Genomic DNA, 17,115 nt, shown 5'->3' with positions numbered 1-17,115 from the left:
ATCTTGTCATTATTCATCATGATCCAATCCAATGTAAGAACTATCCATGATGCCCTATCCCAAATAATTTATTAGAGTCCCTCAGTACAATTTAAAGAAGGGAAGATGAGGCCCCATCCCTGTGGAGTAATCCAGGCATGATCTGCATGTGATTAGCAGAATGGAAATGCTGAATGTCATTTGATTTCTAAGCATTTGGAAGTGTTGAGTGAAGAACAGCTCATCCATCTGTTCCCCACGCCTGTCTGCTATGAGGAATGGAAGACACCAGGAGGTAATTGATCAAAATGTATGTGGAGCCTACAAAGTCATGCCCATGGTTTGATAAACTGAGTGAATTGACCCTTCTCCAGCACCTAGAAAACAGAACCATAAAAATATGATATTGTTTCTTGTATTTGTCAGTGGTAATTTGGAGTTGAAGCCTTTAAGACTATGCTAAGCAAGGCTTTGGTTACATCCAACAAATGCTATGCCACATTATACAACCACTGAAAAGAGGCTGTGTGTAAGCTGTTTCATCCTGGCTGGCAAAATCTAAAGCGGGAGAACAGCAGACTATATCACTGCAATATTGCAATATTAGCGGGGGTACAGTGCACCCCCAGCCTCACACTTCATAGTCTTGTAAATATGGCATGTGACTACGTATGTAGTTTAAAAAGACTACAGCCTGGTTACATATTGTATTTGATATATTTGGTTCCTTGAAGACAGTGGAAAGTGTGTGTTTGTGTGTGTGTGTTTGTGTGTGTGGGGGGGGGGGGTTGTTCTTCAGCTACAATGTTTTCTATACACCCTCTTTTCTTAAGTCAGCCCATAACGGCTGATGGATTTGCCTGTCTAAGGTTGATGACAACTTCTCGAGTCACGGCCAACAGATGATGTCGGTGGAGAGAACCGTCAGTGTATGGCAACCTTCTTAGTCACTGCCAACAGATGATGTTGGTGAAGAAAACCAGAGAATCATCAGTGTATGGTGACCTCCAGACTCACCACCTGGAGAGAACTATCAATGTTTGCCGACCTCCAGACTCACCACAAACAGATGATATCGGTGAAGAAAACCTTCAGACATTGTGGATTTTTGATTCCTGTTTGGCCGACAGTTTTTGGAAATGTATGGGCAATTTCATGTATATAGAAGAAGAACATTAGCAATATGAAAAAAGCTAAGCAGGCATCCTGTTTATTTATGTACCTCCTGTAAACATCAATGGAAATCCGTGCACATGTAAAGTTAGGTCTCTCCTTAGCCCCCTGCTACCAACACACCAACATATTATCCTGCATTATACTCAGATACCAAACAGATCAGCTATTGTCCCCAATAGAGCTAACTTATTTCTCTCCGCTACAGTCACTTTCATAGAAGCCCAATTAACCATTTTTTTATATGTGTTAGCAAAATAGCGTTTAGAAGAAACCTGCACAAACATTGTGAGAATGTACAAACTGCTGTAAGAACCCGAAGGGTTAATCTGCACTGAGAGCTTTTGTTTGTTATGGTTACTGTGGTTACACCTAGCTCTCTGGAATGGCCAGCTGACCTTATTCGCTTTCACTTGTGTTCTCCCTATTTAAACCTGCAGTTTTCATCCAGGCTTTGCCTTCAAAAGAGTTTTCTCTAGTAGCTAGCGTTGTTTCTTGTATTCCTGATCTTCTGGCATTTCTGTCTTATTGGCTTGGCATTCTGACCTTTCTCCTGTTTTTGCGACTTGGCACTTCTGATAACTCCTAGTATTGACTCGGCTAGTGGACTGTGACTTATTGTGTGTGTGTTTGTTTAGATATTTATCTGTTAGTCTGTGTGCTCCCTACTGTATCCTGACCTGTCTGTATTGTAGTTTATGTTGTTGACAGTGACTTCCATCACATATTTAGGGAGGAACTGTCACCGTGGTTGTCAATCCGCTATTTAGGGTGGATAGGAAAGTAGGTAGGGATAGAGGGAGTGGGTGAGTTCAGTACTGCACTCCTTCCCTGCCCATATGTGACAACTGCATGCAGATGTTGTTTAAATCTGGACTGAGATCCCAATAATGCAAGACAGCAGTGCTAACCATGGAGCCAACAAGCTTTCCAAATTTTTTATCTATATGTAACATGTGAGACAAATGACCCAAGATAAACATATAAAACATACACATTTTTTAAGCTGACCCCCCCCCCCCCCACCCCAATGTCTAAGCAGGCATATGTTTTAAAAAGACAGAAAGGTGTTAAGTAGCCTATAGGTTTGATAAGCTTGTAATTGACTATACCTTACCTGTGAAAATCCCCTGCAAAGGTTGACTTTTGAAGGTGAAGTGTAAACTGTTGCAGAAATTATGCCTAAACTGATGCCCATTCGAGTAAGTACGGTACTAATATGCACATTTTATTATGTTAAATTCAATGTTTTTTTCTGTGGTGTTCTTTAAGGCAGACTCCAGTCAACTATTGGGTTAAAGCAGACCCCCACATGTACATGTCTTTTAACTCAGCGTTTTGTCATCTTTGATAAAAGAATCAAGTTGTAAGTATAGATAATAATCAACTGCGAAGGACAAAATATGGCTTCCAAATGGCATATCTGCCCATCAAAGTGTTGTTCTAACATCCATGACTTATGTGTGAAATTGCAACTGCTTTTTACCTTTCATTGTTAGTGCTGTACGGATGGTTTTGAATTAACATGCTCTTGTGTTCACAGAATGAAAAACAAACAGGTTAAAAAATCCTAATCCTGTAAACACTGCAAAAAACAATGATAATAAAACAAAATTGATGCCGCACTTCCGGCCTGGTATAATTGAAGGCATTTATCAGTAAATGAAGCGGAATATGCTAATGGGTATGTCAGTATCACACATGGCTTCACCCTGCTCTGGGTAGAGCTCGATGCATTAAACAAAACGTGAGCAATGGCTCTCAGGTGATCCTGGAATAAATAAAATAGCTTAACACAACACATGTCATAGATTAACACGCTGTGTAATTCATTTATCTTGTTAGGCAGCTGCCATGCCTTCTGCCCTCACCTACCCTAGTTGGCATTTGCCATTCACCATTACTGCAGCTTTAGAGGTCCTTGGCAGAGAAAGGACTGTACTATGGGTTGTGGTGATCTTACCAATATAAAAGACAAAGTAAAATGACAAATATAACAAAGAAACCAAATTATGTTGCCCACTATCAAATTTAATAGTGGTCTAGCCAATGGTGAGGCTATGTTTAGCCCTAAAGGAGTACTCCACTGGAAAGCATTTTTATTTTTTTTAATCAACTTGTGCCAGAAAGTTAAACAGATTTAAAAATCTTAATCCTTCCAGTACTTATCCGCTGCTATATGCTCCACAGGAAGTTCTTTTCTTTTTGAATTTCCTTTCTGTCTGACTACAGTGCTCTCTGCTGACACCTCTGTCCATTTTAGGAACTGTCCAGAATAGGAGCAAATCCCCATAGCAAACCTATCCTGCTCTCGGCAGTTCCTAAAATGGACAGATGTGTGACCAGAGAGCACTTTGGTCAGACAGAAAGGAAATCCAAAAAGAAAATAAATTCCTATGGAGCATATAGCAGCTGATAAGTACTGGAAGGATTAAGATTTTTAAATAGAAATCATTCACAAATCTGTTTAACTTTCTGGCACCAGTTGATTTAAAAATAATGTTTTCCAGTGGAATACCCTTTTAAGCGGCCCAAAAAGATGAAAATGTACATATGGTGCATATGGTGTACAGCCATTTTTGGGACTGTTTTATGTAAAATTACTCTGTATGATCAATACCATACAATTTATTTGAACTAGAAAAAAGCTCTCTTTTAGCCAGAATTTTAGAGCATCTAAGCGATTTAAGGGTACTTGTTTATTCTCTGACACTGTGGACAAGCATAATTTATTTGATATCACCAATATACACCACCATAGGGGATGACCATGCCAGTTCCCAACATGATCCCCACTTCTAGTAAAATCTGTTGCTAGACCGCTGTCCAGACATTCAAACCCACAAGTTCCGTGCTTGAAACAGTTAGCCATTATGAAGTCTAACAACCTATTTATACTGCGTATTTTCCGAGCAGAATTCTGCTCAGAATTTGGAAATTCCGGTGCAGCAGTCTCCAATTGTTTTCAATTGGATTCTGCTGCACATTCCAGCTCCCAGACTCAGCCGAAAGAATAAACAGCTTCATTCTTTCAGCGGAATCCATTCAGAAATGCATTGTTGTCTATGGAGATGGTGCATTTCTGAGCACTCTTAGTGCCTTGTGACTAATTTAGTTAGTGTATGCTACAGATGAAATCTCTGCCAAAAGTGGAGATTCTGTAGTGTTAATGGCCCTTAAAGGGGTACTCTGCCCCTAGACATCTTATCGCCTATCCAAAGGATAGGGGATAAGATGTCAGATCGCCGCGTTCCGCTGCTGGGGAGCCCTGCACGGAATGACGGGCAATACAGGTGCCGGAGCATCGTTACATCACGGCTCCGCCCATCATGACGTCACGGCCCACCCCTTTCAATACAAGTCTATGGGAGGGGGCGTGGTGGTCGTCACGCCCCCTGCCATAGACTTGCATTAAGGGGACGGGCCATGATGTCATGAGGGGCGGAGCCATAACGTCACGCTGCTCCGTCCCCTGTATTGCCCGTCATTACGCACAGTGCTGTAATGATAGCGCGGTGCCGCAGCGGGGATCCCAGGGCTCCCCAGCAGCGGGACCGCGGTGATCTGACATCTTATCCCCTATCCTTTGGATAGGGGATGAAATGTCTAGGGGCGGAGTACCCCTTTAAGATCTACTTCTAGGTTCACACAATAGAATTCCTCACTGAATTCCATTTGAATTCTTGCCCTTTCTGCTCTGTGGTACTGGAGCAGAAATGTGGCAGAACCTGCAATTATTTTAGCCCAAAATTCAAACTTCAGTTCCTCCAATACTGCCAGGCTGTTCTATGTACTGCACTAGTGCAGACTGCAGCGTCAGTCAACAACATAGGGACTTAAATTGGAACTCCGGTACAGAACACATTATAGGGATAAGTGTCTGATCGCAGAGGGACTGGCCAATGGGACCCCCCACAATTTTCTGCCCAGTGCCCTGGTGTTCTGAACATGTTAAGCGTGTTAAGAACGCTGACTCATCTGACAGCTCATGAATGACAGCTATTCTCCATTCTGCCTGATAGAGGACCCCACTGTAAGACATCTATATGCACTAGAGAACCACTTCAGAATTAATAAATCTAAATAAAGAATAATTTTTTATTGACATTTTTTTTTATTTTGCAGGTTTTTTGTTATCTTATTTTACAGTTTTGTTTTTTTACAGTTGAAACCAGAAGTTTACATACACTATATAAAAAGACACATATGCCTGTTTTTCTCACTATCTGACATAAAATCAGAATAAACCCTTTTAGGTCAATTAGGATTACCACAATAATTTATAATTGCCAAATGACAGAATAATGAGGAAAAAGAGATTTTTTTTAAGGCATTTTTATTACTTTCTGCAAAGTCAAAAGTTTACATACACTAGGATTACTTTACCTTTAAACAATTTGGAGAGAACAATTCTGGTTCTACCAGTTCAGTGATACATGAGATCAATACTCGGCCAGGCACTTTTCCATGCAATGTTAAAAAATGCTTATGTTGTAAATGGATTAAATCTGATAATCCTGTTTTTAAATTCTTTTCCACTGGTGAAGTATTTAACATGAAGATTTTTGCTAATTGTGCTACACAATTTGTAGTTTATTTGCTCACTTGCAGTTGCGGTATTCAACATGTGGGGGCCGCTCCATGCAGAGGGTGCAGTTCCGTATGAATACACACGCTTTAACATGGCTAAGAACTTTTTGAAGCAAAGTGTTTCTAGACACATCACAATGGTACATAAAGGCTCATCTGACGGCATTAGGTTACAAATCATTGATGTCATTCCGGATATCATATCTAATAGGACCCAGAAACTAAACAATAGGGAGTCCTATTGGATATTTCATTGGAATACATAGTATCCGGATGGACTCAATGATGTTATAGAACATACCAAAAAATGTAACCTTTCTTTATATGTCATGTGCTATCAGCCTCTCTCTTGAGCCTTGTGAAATTTAGCATTTTTTGTATTCAAACCCCAGGTTTTATTGGTAAACCTGTAAAACACACCCCTTCCGCTGACTTATTTAGATGTTTAGTTCTTAGCAGCCATGTATTTTAACATTGCGTGTTCATTTAAGTTTTATTGTACCTGAAGACGAAACCGGCACGATTCCGAAACTGCTGTTGTACTTTTAAATGGAAGAAAGGTTTGTTGAATGTCTTTATGGCACCGGGTAGTGCTGAGTAAATTCTGACATCTGAATTTTTCTTCTGTGTGGTTCCGTTTTGTGTATTTCTCACGCTTTGGCGTCCAGGATAGAGCTGCAACCCATGCATCACCTAATTGAACGATTCAGTGAGTTGCGCCCACTCAGTGCACAACCCACATTTGTGAGCGAGATTCACCCACTGTTCTCTTCTCCTTTTTATTATTTGAAGTTCTACACTAGGGGAGCGCATTGTCTATTTTTTCTTTCAGTTTAAACAATTTGGGACAGCCCAGATGAGGATGTTGTGTCTTTAGAAGCTTCTGATTGGTTTATTGGCAACATCTGAGTTATAGACACACCTGTGGATGTACTTTAATGCCCACCGGAAACACACTGCTTCTGTGTGTAACATTATGGGAAAGTCTAAAGAAATCAGAAAGACATCTGGATCATCTGGATCATCCTTAGGTACAATTTCCAGATACCTACAGGTGCTTCGTTCATCTGTGCAAACAATTATACGCAAGTACAAACAAGATGGAAATGTCCAGCCATCATATCGCTCAGGAAGGAGATGGGTTCTGTGTCAGAGATGAACGCACTTTGGTCCGATATGTGCATATCTGTCATGACCAATGGGGGACAGGGAAAGTGAGCCCTAAACTGACCCTAAAACCTCTCTACCTGCCTACTGGCCCATCCACCCTAACTGGTGGATCAACAACTGGGCACCGGTCCCTTCCTGAACTAAAGTGCAGGGGCCTAATAAAAGCACATACTAACAAATAGTCGGTCACAAACCAGAAACATAACAGGAACATAGAACTCTATAACAGATTAAGTTCAGAGGACACAGATCAGTGAGCCGCACAGGGGACACTATGGATCAGCGGTCATGAACAGAGGACACTATAGATCAGCGGACATGAACAGATGACTCAGTGGTCGTGAACAGAGGACACTATAGATCCGTGGTCGTGAACAGAGGACACTATAGATCAGTAGTCATGTACAGAACTCGAAAGATCTGAAATCAAGAACTAATAAAAATAGAGTTCAAAACACCAGACAGGAAAACAGATAAGTCAATAGACTTTAGGAACAGACAGGAATGTAGCATAATCCCCCAGAACATCCAGAAGATACAAAGTCCCCATGGACCAGAAACAGGGATCTATCGCTAATCAGGAATATTTGCATTCCCTATGGAAAACCTCCAGTAGACACAAAGTCCCCATGGACAAGTAATAGGGATGCCTAGATACACAGGATATATTTATAGAACACTGTTCACACTGAACACAAGACAGGAATAATCACAATCCCTTCGGAACACCTCCAGAAGACAAGGAGTCCCATGGAGTGATAACAGGGATGCCTAGATACACAGGATATATTTATAGAACACAGTTCACACTGAATACAAAAACTGGACCCTCCACTATAGGAGTAGGACATCAGGAAGTCCATCAGTAAATGAAGTCACACCAGCAGCATATCCAGCATGTTAGCAAGTCCGGATGAAATGAAGTCAATCACCAGCACTGAAGCTAGTCAGTGCTGAACTTAAATAGACACAGCCTGGCTGAAAAAGCCAGAGATGTTAACTATTCCCTGACCAGGGAACATAAAACTGCAAATCAGCAATCCATAAAACAGCAAATCCAATAGCTGTGTGTGAACACAGACCTGGACAGACATAACAATATCAACCCAATAACAAAAGCAAAAGACCTCGTGAAGATGCTAGCGGAAGCATGAATGTGTCATTATCCACAGTAAAACAAGTACTTTATCAACATGGGCTGAAAGGCCACTCTGCTAGGAAGAAGACATTACTCCAAAAGAAACATATAAAAGCCAAATTAATGTTTGCAAATGCACACAGGAACAAAGAGCTACATTTTTGGAGACATCCTGTGATCTGATGAAACAAAAATTTACCTGTTTTAAATGGAAGATGAGCGAATTTTTGAAAAATTCGATTTGGCCGATTCGCCGAATTTTCCCCCAAAATTTGTTTCTGTCCGAATTTATTCACAGTGAATCGCTATTAACCACTTAGGGACCAAGGGCGTATGTACGCCCTGGCTCCCTGGTACTTAAGGACCCCGGGCCTACCTGTATGCCCGTGGATATTCCGGTCCCCGACGCTCACCGGGAGGGGACCAGACCAGAATGCCTGCTGAAATCATTCAGCAGGCACCCCGTGAAAACCCCTGGGGGTACATTCACATGGGCAGGTTTACAGTGAGTTTCCTGATTCAAGTTTGAGCTGCAGCAAATTTTCTGCCCCAGCGCAAACTCACGTAAAGCGGGAAACTCACCGTAAACCCCCGCCTGTGTGAATGTACCCTAAAAACACTACACTACACTAACACAAAATAGATGGTAAAGCAATACATATACACCCCTTACACTGTCCCCCCAAATAAAAATGAAAAAAAACGTATCGTACGGCAGTGTTTCCAAAACAGAGCCTCCAGCTGTTGCAAAACAACAACTCCCAGCATTTCCGGACAGCCACTGACTGTGCAGGCATGCTGGGAATTTAGCAACAGCTGGAGGCAACCTGTTAGGGGTATTCTACGGCAGTGATTCCCAATGTCCACCCCTATGCAATCCCTAATTTAGTCCTCAAATGTGCAAGGCTCTCTCTCACTTCGTAGCCCTGTCGTATTTCAAGGAAACAGTTTAGGGCCACATATGGGGTATTTCCGTACTCGGGAGCAATTGCACTACAATTTTTGGGGGGCTTTTTCTCCTTTTACACCTTTTGAAAATGAAAATTTGGGGTCTTCAACAGCCTGTTAGTGTAAAAAAATAAAAAAATATTTACACTAGCATGCTGGTGTTGACCCTTACTTTTTATTTTTACAAGAGGTAAAAGGAAATTTCTCCTGAGTATGGAATTACCCCATATGTGGGCATAAAATGCTCTGCGGATGCACAACAAGACTCAGTAGTGAGAGCACACTATGTATATTTGAGGCCTTAATTGGTGATTTGCACAGGGGTGGCTGATTTTACAGTGGTTCTGACAAACGCAAAAAAAAATATCCACGTGTGATCCCATTTTGGAAACTACACACCTCACGGAATGTAACAAGGGGTATAGAGAGCCTTAACACCCCACAGGTGTTTGAGAAATTTTCATTAAAGTTGGACGGGAAAATGAAAAAAATTTTTTTTAATAAAATGCTGGTGTTACCCTAAATTTTTCATTTTCACAAGGGAAAATAGGAAAAAGGCCCCCTAACATTTGTAGCCCCATTTCTTCTGAGTAATAACATACCTCATATGTGGATGTAAAGTACTCTGCTGGCTAACTACAATGCTCAGAAGAGAAGGAGCACCATTGGGCTTTTAGAGAGAAAATTGGTCCGGAATTGAAGGCCACGTGTGTTTATAAAGCCCCCATAGTGCCAGAACAATGGACTCCCCCATATGTGACCCCATTTTGGAAACTTTACCCCTCACATAATGTAATAAGGGGTGCAGTGAGAATTTATGCCCCACAGGTGTCTGACAGATTTTTGGAACAGTGGTCTGTGAAAATAAAAAATGTAATCTTTCATTTGCACAGCCCACTGTTCCAAAGATCTGTCAAATGCCAGTGGGGTGTAAATGCTCACTGCACCCCTTATTAAATTCTGTGAGAGGTGTAGTTTCAAAAATGGGGTCAGATGTGGGGGGGGGGCACTGTTCTGGAACCACGGGGGGCTTTGTAAACGCACATGGCTCCTGACTTCCATTCCAAACAAATTCTCTCTCCAAAAGCTCAATGGCGCTCCTCCTCTTCTGAGCATTGTAGTTCGCCCGCAGAGCACTTTACATCCACATATGGGGTATTTCCAAACTCAGAAGTAATGGGGTTACAAATTTTGTGGGGAAATTTTCTCCTATTACCCCTTGTAAAAATGTAAATTTTTAGGAAAAAACTGCATTTGCATTCACTTCCAGGCAGTGGAAGAGAGAGGTGGATTGTGGTAAATATAAAAGCAAGTACACTAAGCGATTGTTGAGCTAGTGATTGTGTGTCTGTATACAAGAGTGTGAAGTATACAAGTGAGTGTAAGTATAAAAGTGACAGGGACTTAAAATTTAGGGATTTTAAATTCAGGGAGTTTAAATTGAAAAATTTTTTACTGTTAATTTATGCAATCCCCAAATTTAATATGGCCTTCATGTTGGAAAATGCAGTGCCGTGTAAATCTTTCACAATGTATGCAATCCATGAACAGCAGTTTGAGGGTGCATATTGTTGTGTAAGATGTGAGCGAGTTGTTCATTTGGAAGCCCAGATCCTGGATCTAAAGGAGCAACTGGCAACACTGAGATGCATTGGCAACCTGGAGAGGAGTCTCCTGCTCACTGAGCAAGTACTCTCTGGGGTAGAGGTTGGCGAGGATAGTGGGACGGAGGTGCAGGACAGTCAGGCAGTTAGCTGGGTTACAGTTAGAAAACGGGGTAGAGGGAAAAGTGTCAGGGAGGCTAGTCCTGAACTGGCACACCCCAACAAGTTTGCCCAGTTGGCAGATGAGGGGGATGCCATTTCAGAGCTAGCAGTACTGCAGCAGGACTCTGCCTCTGACCGCCAGGGGGGTGTCTGCTCCAGTAAGGAGGAAGAAAGGAGTGCAGGGCGGGCCAGACAGGTACTGGTGGTGGGGGACTAAATTATTAGGGGAACAGACAGGGCAATCTGTCACAAAGACCGGGATCGCCGAACAGTGTGTTGTCTTCCTGGCGCTCGAGTTCGGCACATCACGGATCGGGTTGACAGGTTGCTGGGTGGGGCTGAAGAGGACCCAGCAGTCATGGTACATATTGGCACCAATGACAAAGTAAGAGCTAGGTGGAGTGTCCTTAAAAATGATCTCAGGGACTTAGGCTGCAAGCTTAAGACAAGGACCTCCAAGGTAATATTTTCTGTACCACGAGCCACACCGGAGAGGAAGCGGGAGATTAGGGAGGTAAACAAGTGGCTCAGAAGCTGGTGTAGGAAGGAGGGTTTTGGGTTCATGGAGAACTGGGCCGACTTCGCTGTCGGATACCGGCTCTACCGTAGAGACGGGCTGCACCTCAATGGGGAGGGTGCAGCTGTGCTTGGGGAGAAAATGGCTAGAAGGGTGGAGGAGTGTTTAAACTAGGGATTGGTGGGGAGGGAACCTACAACGTAGAGGGGGAAGATAGTGTACATAGAGAGGGGGGACTTAATAATGTACCTGCGGGTGGAGCAGAGGGAGGGGTTAGAATAATTAATAGGGATAGGGGACTGGGCAGTCAACATACAGGGTTATAGTCTATTCAGGAAGGATCGGACAAAACCGAAATGGGGAGGAGTTTGTCTTTATGTAAAGTCCAGTCTGAAGGCCGCACTGCGGGAGGATATACGGGAGGTAAGTGATAATGTGGAGTCATTATGGGTAGAAATATATGGAGATAAGAATAAAAAAAATCTGATAGGGGTTTGCCATAAGCCACCAAACATAATGGAAGAGGCAGAATATCAATTACTGAGGCAAATAAACAAGGCAGCAAATCAAAATGATGTGATAATAATGGGGGACTTTAACTATCCTGATATAAACTGGGAGACTGAGTCCTGTGAATCTCATAAAGGAAACAGGTTTCTGACTATAGCTAAAGACAATTATCTGTCCCAAATGGTGCAGGGCCCGACCAGAGGGGACGCCCTACTAGACTTAATATTAACCAACAGACCTGACAGAGTAACTAATGTGCAAGTAGAAGGACACCTAGGAAATAGTGATCACAATATAATACATTATAACTTGTTCTTCAATAAGGGAATCTCTCGAGGGGCCACAAAAACAATTAACTCAGAGAAGCCCTTAACAATATAAAATGGGATAATGTCCTCAAAAACAAGAATAGTGACACTAAATGGGAGACTTTAAAAAATATCTTAAATTCTCACTGTAAGATGTATATACCTTATGGGAATAAAAGGGGTCAGAAATAAAAGAAAACCAATCAGGATGAATAAGAACGTTAAGGGGGCAATAAATGACAAAAATAAAGCATTTAAACTACTAAAACAGGACAGCAGTGAAGAAGCATTAAAAAGCTATAGAGAAAAATGTTAAATATGTAAAAAAAAAACTGATAAAAGCCGTAAAAATAGAGATAGAGAGACTCATTGCAAAAGAGAGTAAAACTAACCCCAAAATGTTCTTTAACTATATAAATAGCAAAAAGGTCAAAAATGAAAGTGTTGGACCTTTAAAAAATGATGAGGAAGAAATTATAAACGGGGATCAGGAAAAAGCTAATATATTTAAAAAAATCTTCTCCCCTGTATTCACCGAGGAAAATGAAATGCCAGATGAAATACAGCGAGATAAGGTAAACACCCTAGTACAGGTCACCTGTCTAACCCAGGAAGTAGTAAAGTGCCGCCTACAAAAAAAATCAAAATAGACAAATCACCAGGTCCAGATGGCATTCACCCCCGTGTTCTAAAGGAATTAAGTAATGTAATAGACAGACCCCTATTTTTAATATTCAGGGACTCTATAGTAACAGGGAATGTTCCCCAGGACTGGCGCATGGCAAATGTGGTGCCAATATTTAAAAAGGGGTCAAAAGGTGACCCTGGGACTTATAGGCCTGTTAGTTTAACCTCTGTTGTATGTATATTTTTGAGGGTTTTCTAAGGGATGCTATTTTGGAGTATCTTGATAAAAATAAATGTATGACTCCATATCAGCATGGCTTTATGAGGGATCAGTCCTGTCAAACTAACCTGATCAGCTTTTATGAGGAGGTGAGCTCCAGACTGGACCAGGGGGAATCGATGGATGTCGTATATCTGGATTTTTCCAAAGCATTTGATACAGTTCCACATAAAAGGTTTGGAGCATAAAATGAGAAGGATTGGGCTGGGGGAGAATGTGTGTAAGTGGATAAGTAACTGGCTCAGTGATAGGAAACAGAGGGTGGTTATTAATGGTACTTATTCTGATTGGATGACTGTTACTAGTGGGGTAACCACAGGGGTCCGTCTTGGGTCCTGTCCAGGGCCGGACTGGGACCAAAAATAGGCCCGGGCATTTTAGACTAAGCAGCCCATTTTAGTCATGGGTGTGGCTATGTGAAGGCGGAGCCACAAAAGGGAGGGACCAAATGTCAATCATAGTTGGGTATAAAAACACATAATGATAAAAAAATTATATATATATATGTATACTGAGACCAGTATACAAGGAGGAATATTGAGGGGAATTCATCAAGTTATTTAGAGCCTTTTTCGGTCTAAAATTGTCACACAAATATCTCAGGTCACTTCCCATGTGACTTTTGATCATATTTGAAAGTGAACCACCATTTGCAGTGCTTTAGACTAGTTTTATGCAGTGGGCACTGATTCATTATGTGCGACTTTTCTCCAAAAGTCGCAAAAAAGTTGCAGCGGCCTATACTCATTTACTTTAGCCCTGTAAAGCAGTCTAAATGGGTACCATGGGCGTAGGAGCCGCTAAATTCATCAAGTGGCATGCGACTTTTGATTAATTTTGCACAGGTAGGTAACATCAAACACGACTTTTCTGCTCTAAATTAGTACACATACTAGACAACAATTGATGAATTCCCCTCATTATCACCATACATATTACCATCATACTGTTATTGGCCAAATCCTGTATACTGAGACCAGTATCACCAATAATACCAGTATACAAGGAGGAATATTATCACCATACATATTACCATCATACTGTTACTGATGAAATCCTGTATACAGAGACCAGTATCACCAATAATACCAGTATACAAGGAGGAATATTATCACCATACATTTTACCATCATACTGTTACTGACCAAATCCTGTATACTGAGATCAATATTACCAATAATACCAGTATACAAGGAGGAATATTACATCCATACACATTACCATCATACTATTCTAGTCAGTAGGGTTGTAAACAGTGCAGTAAGTGTATAGAAGCAATGTCCTGAGCGTCACACTTTTCTACAACAAAGTTACACTTCTATCTAATAGTGGTACCTCCAAATCTGTGTTATCGTTACAGGCTCTCTCACCCTCCTTGTGACTCCCCAGCATAATAGTGAGTGCAGCTCTGGAGTATAATACAGGATATAACTCAGGATCAGTACAGGATAAGTAATGTAATGTATGTACACAGTGACCCCACCAGCAGAATAGTGAGTACACGAACTTCTCGGCTCGGCAGTTGATGACTTTTCCTGCATAAATTAGTTCAGCTTTCAGGTGCTCCGGTGTGCTGGAAAAGGTGGATACAGTCCTAGGAGACTCTTTCCTACGAATGTATACACCTTTTCCAGCCCACCGGAGCACCTGAGAGCTGAACTAATTTATGCGGGATGAGTCATCAACTGCCGAGCCGAGAAGTTCGTGACGAATCGAATTTACTGTAAGTTCGCTCATCTCTAGTAAACACAATAGAGGACAGTGAACTGTTACAAATGGATCTGGATAGGTTAGAGGTTTGGGCTGGGAAGTGGCAAATTAAGTTCAACACTGATAAATGTAAGGTAATGTACATGGGGAAGAAAAATCCGATTGTGTGTTAAGTGGGCGAACACTTTGGACAACTTACGTGGAAAAGGACTTGGGAGTCTTAGTTAGCAGTAAATTTAGCTGTAGTGATCAGTCTCGGGCAGCTGCTGCCAAGGCAAATAAAATAATGGGGTGCATCAATAGGGGCATAGATGCCCACGACAAGGAAATAATTCTACCGCTATACAAATCACTAGTCAGACCACACATAGAATACTGTGTACAGTACTGGGCACCAGTGTAAAAGTAAGAAATAGTGGAGCTAGAGAGGGTTCAAATACGGGCAACCAGGGTAATACGGGAAATGGGAGGACTACAGTACCCAGAAAGATTATAAGAATTGGGGTTATTTAGTTTAGAAAAAAGAAGGCTTAGGGGAGACCTAATAACTATGTATAAATATATCAGGGGCAGTACAGAGATCTCTCCCATGATCTATTTATACCCAGGACTGTATAACAAGGGGGCCTCCTCTACGTTTACAGGAAAGAAGGTTTCTACACCAGCACAGATGGGGGTTCTTTACTATAAGAGCAGTGAGACTGTCGAATTCTCTGCCTTAAGAGGTGGTCATGGTGAACTCTGTAAAAGAGTTCAAAAAGGGTCTGGATGCATTTTTGGAGAATAATAACATCATTGGTTATGTAGACTAGATTTATAGGGTCAGAACGTTCATCCAGAGATTTATTCTGACTGCCATATTTGGAGTCGGGAAGGAATTTTTACCTCTAGTATGAATTATTTTTTTTTTTGCCTTACTCTGGATTAACTCAGTAGGGATTCATTAGGGTTATAGGTTGAACTTGATGGACTCTGGTCCTTTTATGGAAAAAAAATTTTTTTTCATTTACACATCTGACTTTAATAAAAAGTCATCAAACACCTGTGGTGTGTTAAGGCTCACTGTAACCCTTGTTACATTCCTTGATGGGTGTAGATTACAAAATAGTGGGCCATGTGTTTTTTTTTTTTTTTTTGCTGTTATGGCACCATAGGGACTTCCTAAATGTGACCCTAAATGTGACATGCTCCCAAAAAACCATATCAGCAAAATTTGCTTTCCAAAAGCCAAATGTGACTCCTACCCTTCTGAGCCCTCTCACGCGCTCGCTGAAAACTTACGAGGTATTTCCTTACTCGAGAGAAATTGGGTTACAAATTTTGGGGGGCTTTTTCTCCTATTATCCCTTTTCAAAAATTTAAAAACTGGGTCTACAAGAATATGCAAGTGTAAAAAATGAAGATTTTGAATTTTCGCCTTCACTTTTCTGCTATTCCTGTGAAACACCTAAAGGGTTAAACTTTCTGAATGTCATTTTGAATACTTTGAGGGGTGCAGTTTCTATAATGGGTAGTGTTGAGCGGCATAGGCCATATTCGAATTCGCGAATATTCGCGAATATATGGACGAATATTCGTCATATATTCGCGAATATTCGCATATTCGTTATATTCTCGTTTTATTTTTCGCATACGCGTAAATTCGCGTATGCGAAAATTAACATGTGAAAATTAGCATATGCGAAATTAGCATACGCGAAATTTCGCATTTGCGAAAATTAGCATATGCGAATTTTCGCGCGCCAGTCTCACACAGTAGTATTAGAACCTTCTTTACATCACACAAGCTGGAAGCAGAGAGGGGTGATCACTGTGATGTGTATTGTGAAGAAAAAAACAAAAAAAAAACGAATATTCGTAATTACGAATATATAGTGCTATATTCGCGAAATTCGCGAATTCGCGAATATGCGATATTCGCGAATAATATTCGAATTGCGAATATTCGCGAGCAACACTAATAATGGGGTAATTTATGGGTAAAATTAAGTGAAAAATTAGAAAATTGCTGCTAAAATTTGAAGCCCTCTGATGTTTTCCAAAAGTAAAAACATGTCAACTTTATCATGCCAACATAAATTAGACATATTGTATATGTGAATCAATGTAAAATTTATTTGGAATGTCTATTTTCCTTACAAGCAGTGCTTCAAAGTTAGAAAAATGCTAAATTTTCAAATTTTTCATGAAATTTTCAAATTTTTCACCAAGAAATGATGCAAGTATTGACGAAAATTTACCACTATGTTAAAAGTAGAATATGTCACAAAAAACAATCTTGGAATCAAATTCATAAGTAAAAGCATCCCAGAGTTAGGCTTAATGTGACAGTGGTCAGATGTGCAAAGTGCAAAAAATGCTCTGGTCATTAAGGTTAAAATGGGCTTGGTCCTTAAGTG

General features: G+C 41.0%; 1 long non-coding RNA gene across 1 annotated transcript in view; it reads left to right on the top strand.

Moving 5' to 3' along the window:
- Positions 1-234: 234 nt before the first annotated feature.
- Positions 235-17,115, top strand: part of LOC130369523 (uncharacterized) — a 35,489-nt gene continuing 18,608 nt past the window's right edge. The window contains exon 1 of the long non-coding RNA XR_008892800.1: positions 235-289. This is a non-coding gene — a long non-coding RNA (uncharacterized LOC130369523). The remainder of the gene's footprint in view (positions 290-17,115) is intronic.

Source organism: Hyla sarda, chromosome 4 (assembly GCF_029499605.1).
Source record: "Hyla sarda isolate aHylSar1 chromosome 4, aHylSar1.hap1, whole genome shotgun sequence".
NCBI classification, from domain to species: Eukaryota; Metazoa; Chordata; class Amphibia; order Anura; family Hylidae; genus Hyla; species Hyla sarda.
The sequence above is the reverse complement of the archived record's forward strand: the minus strand, read 5'-3'. Positions and strand labels throughout refer to the sequence as shown.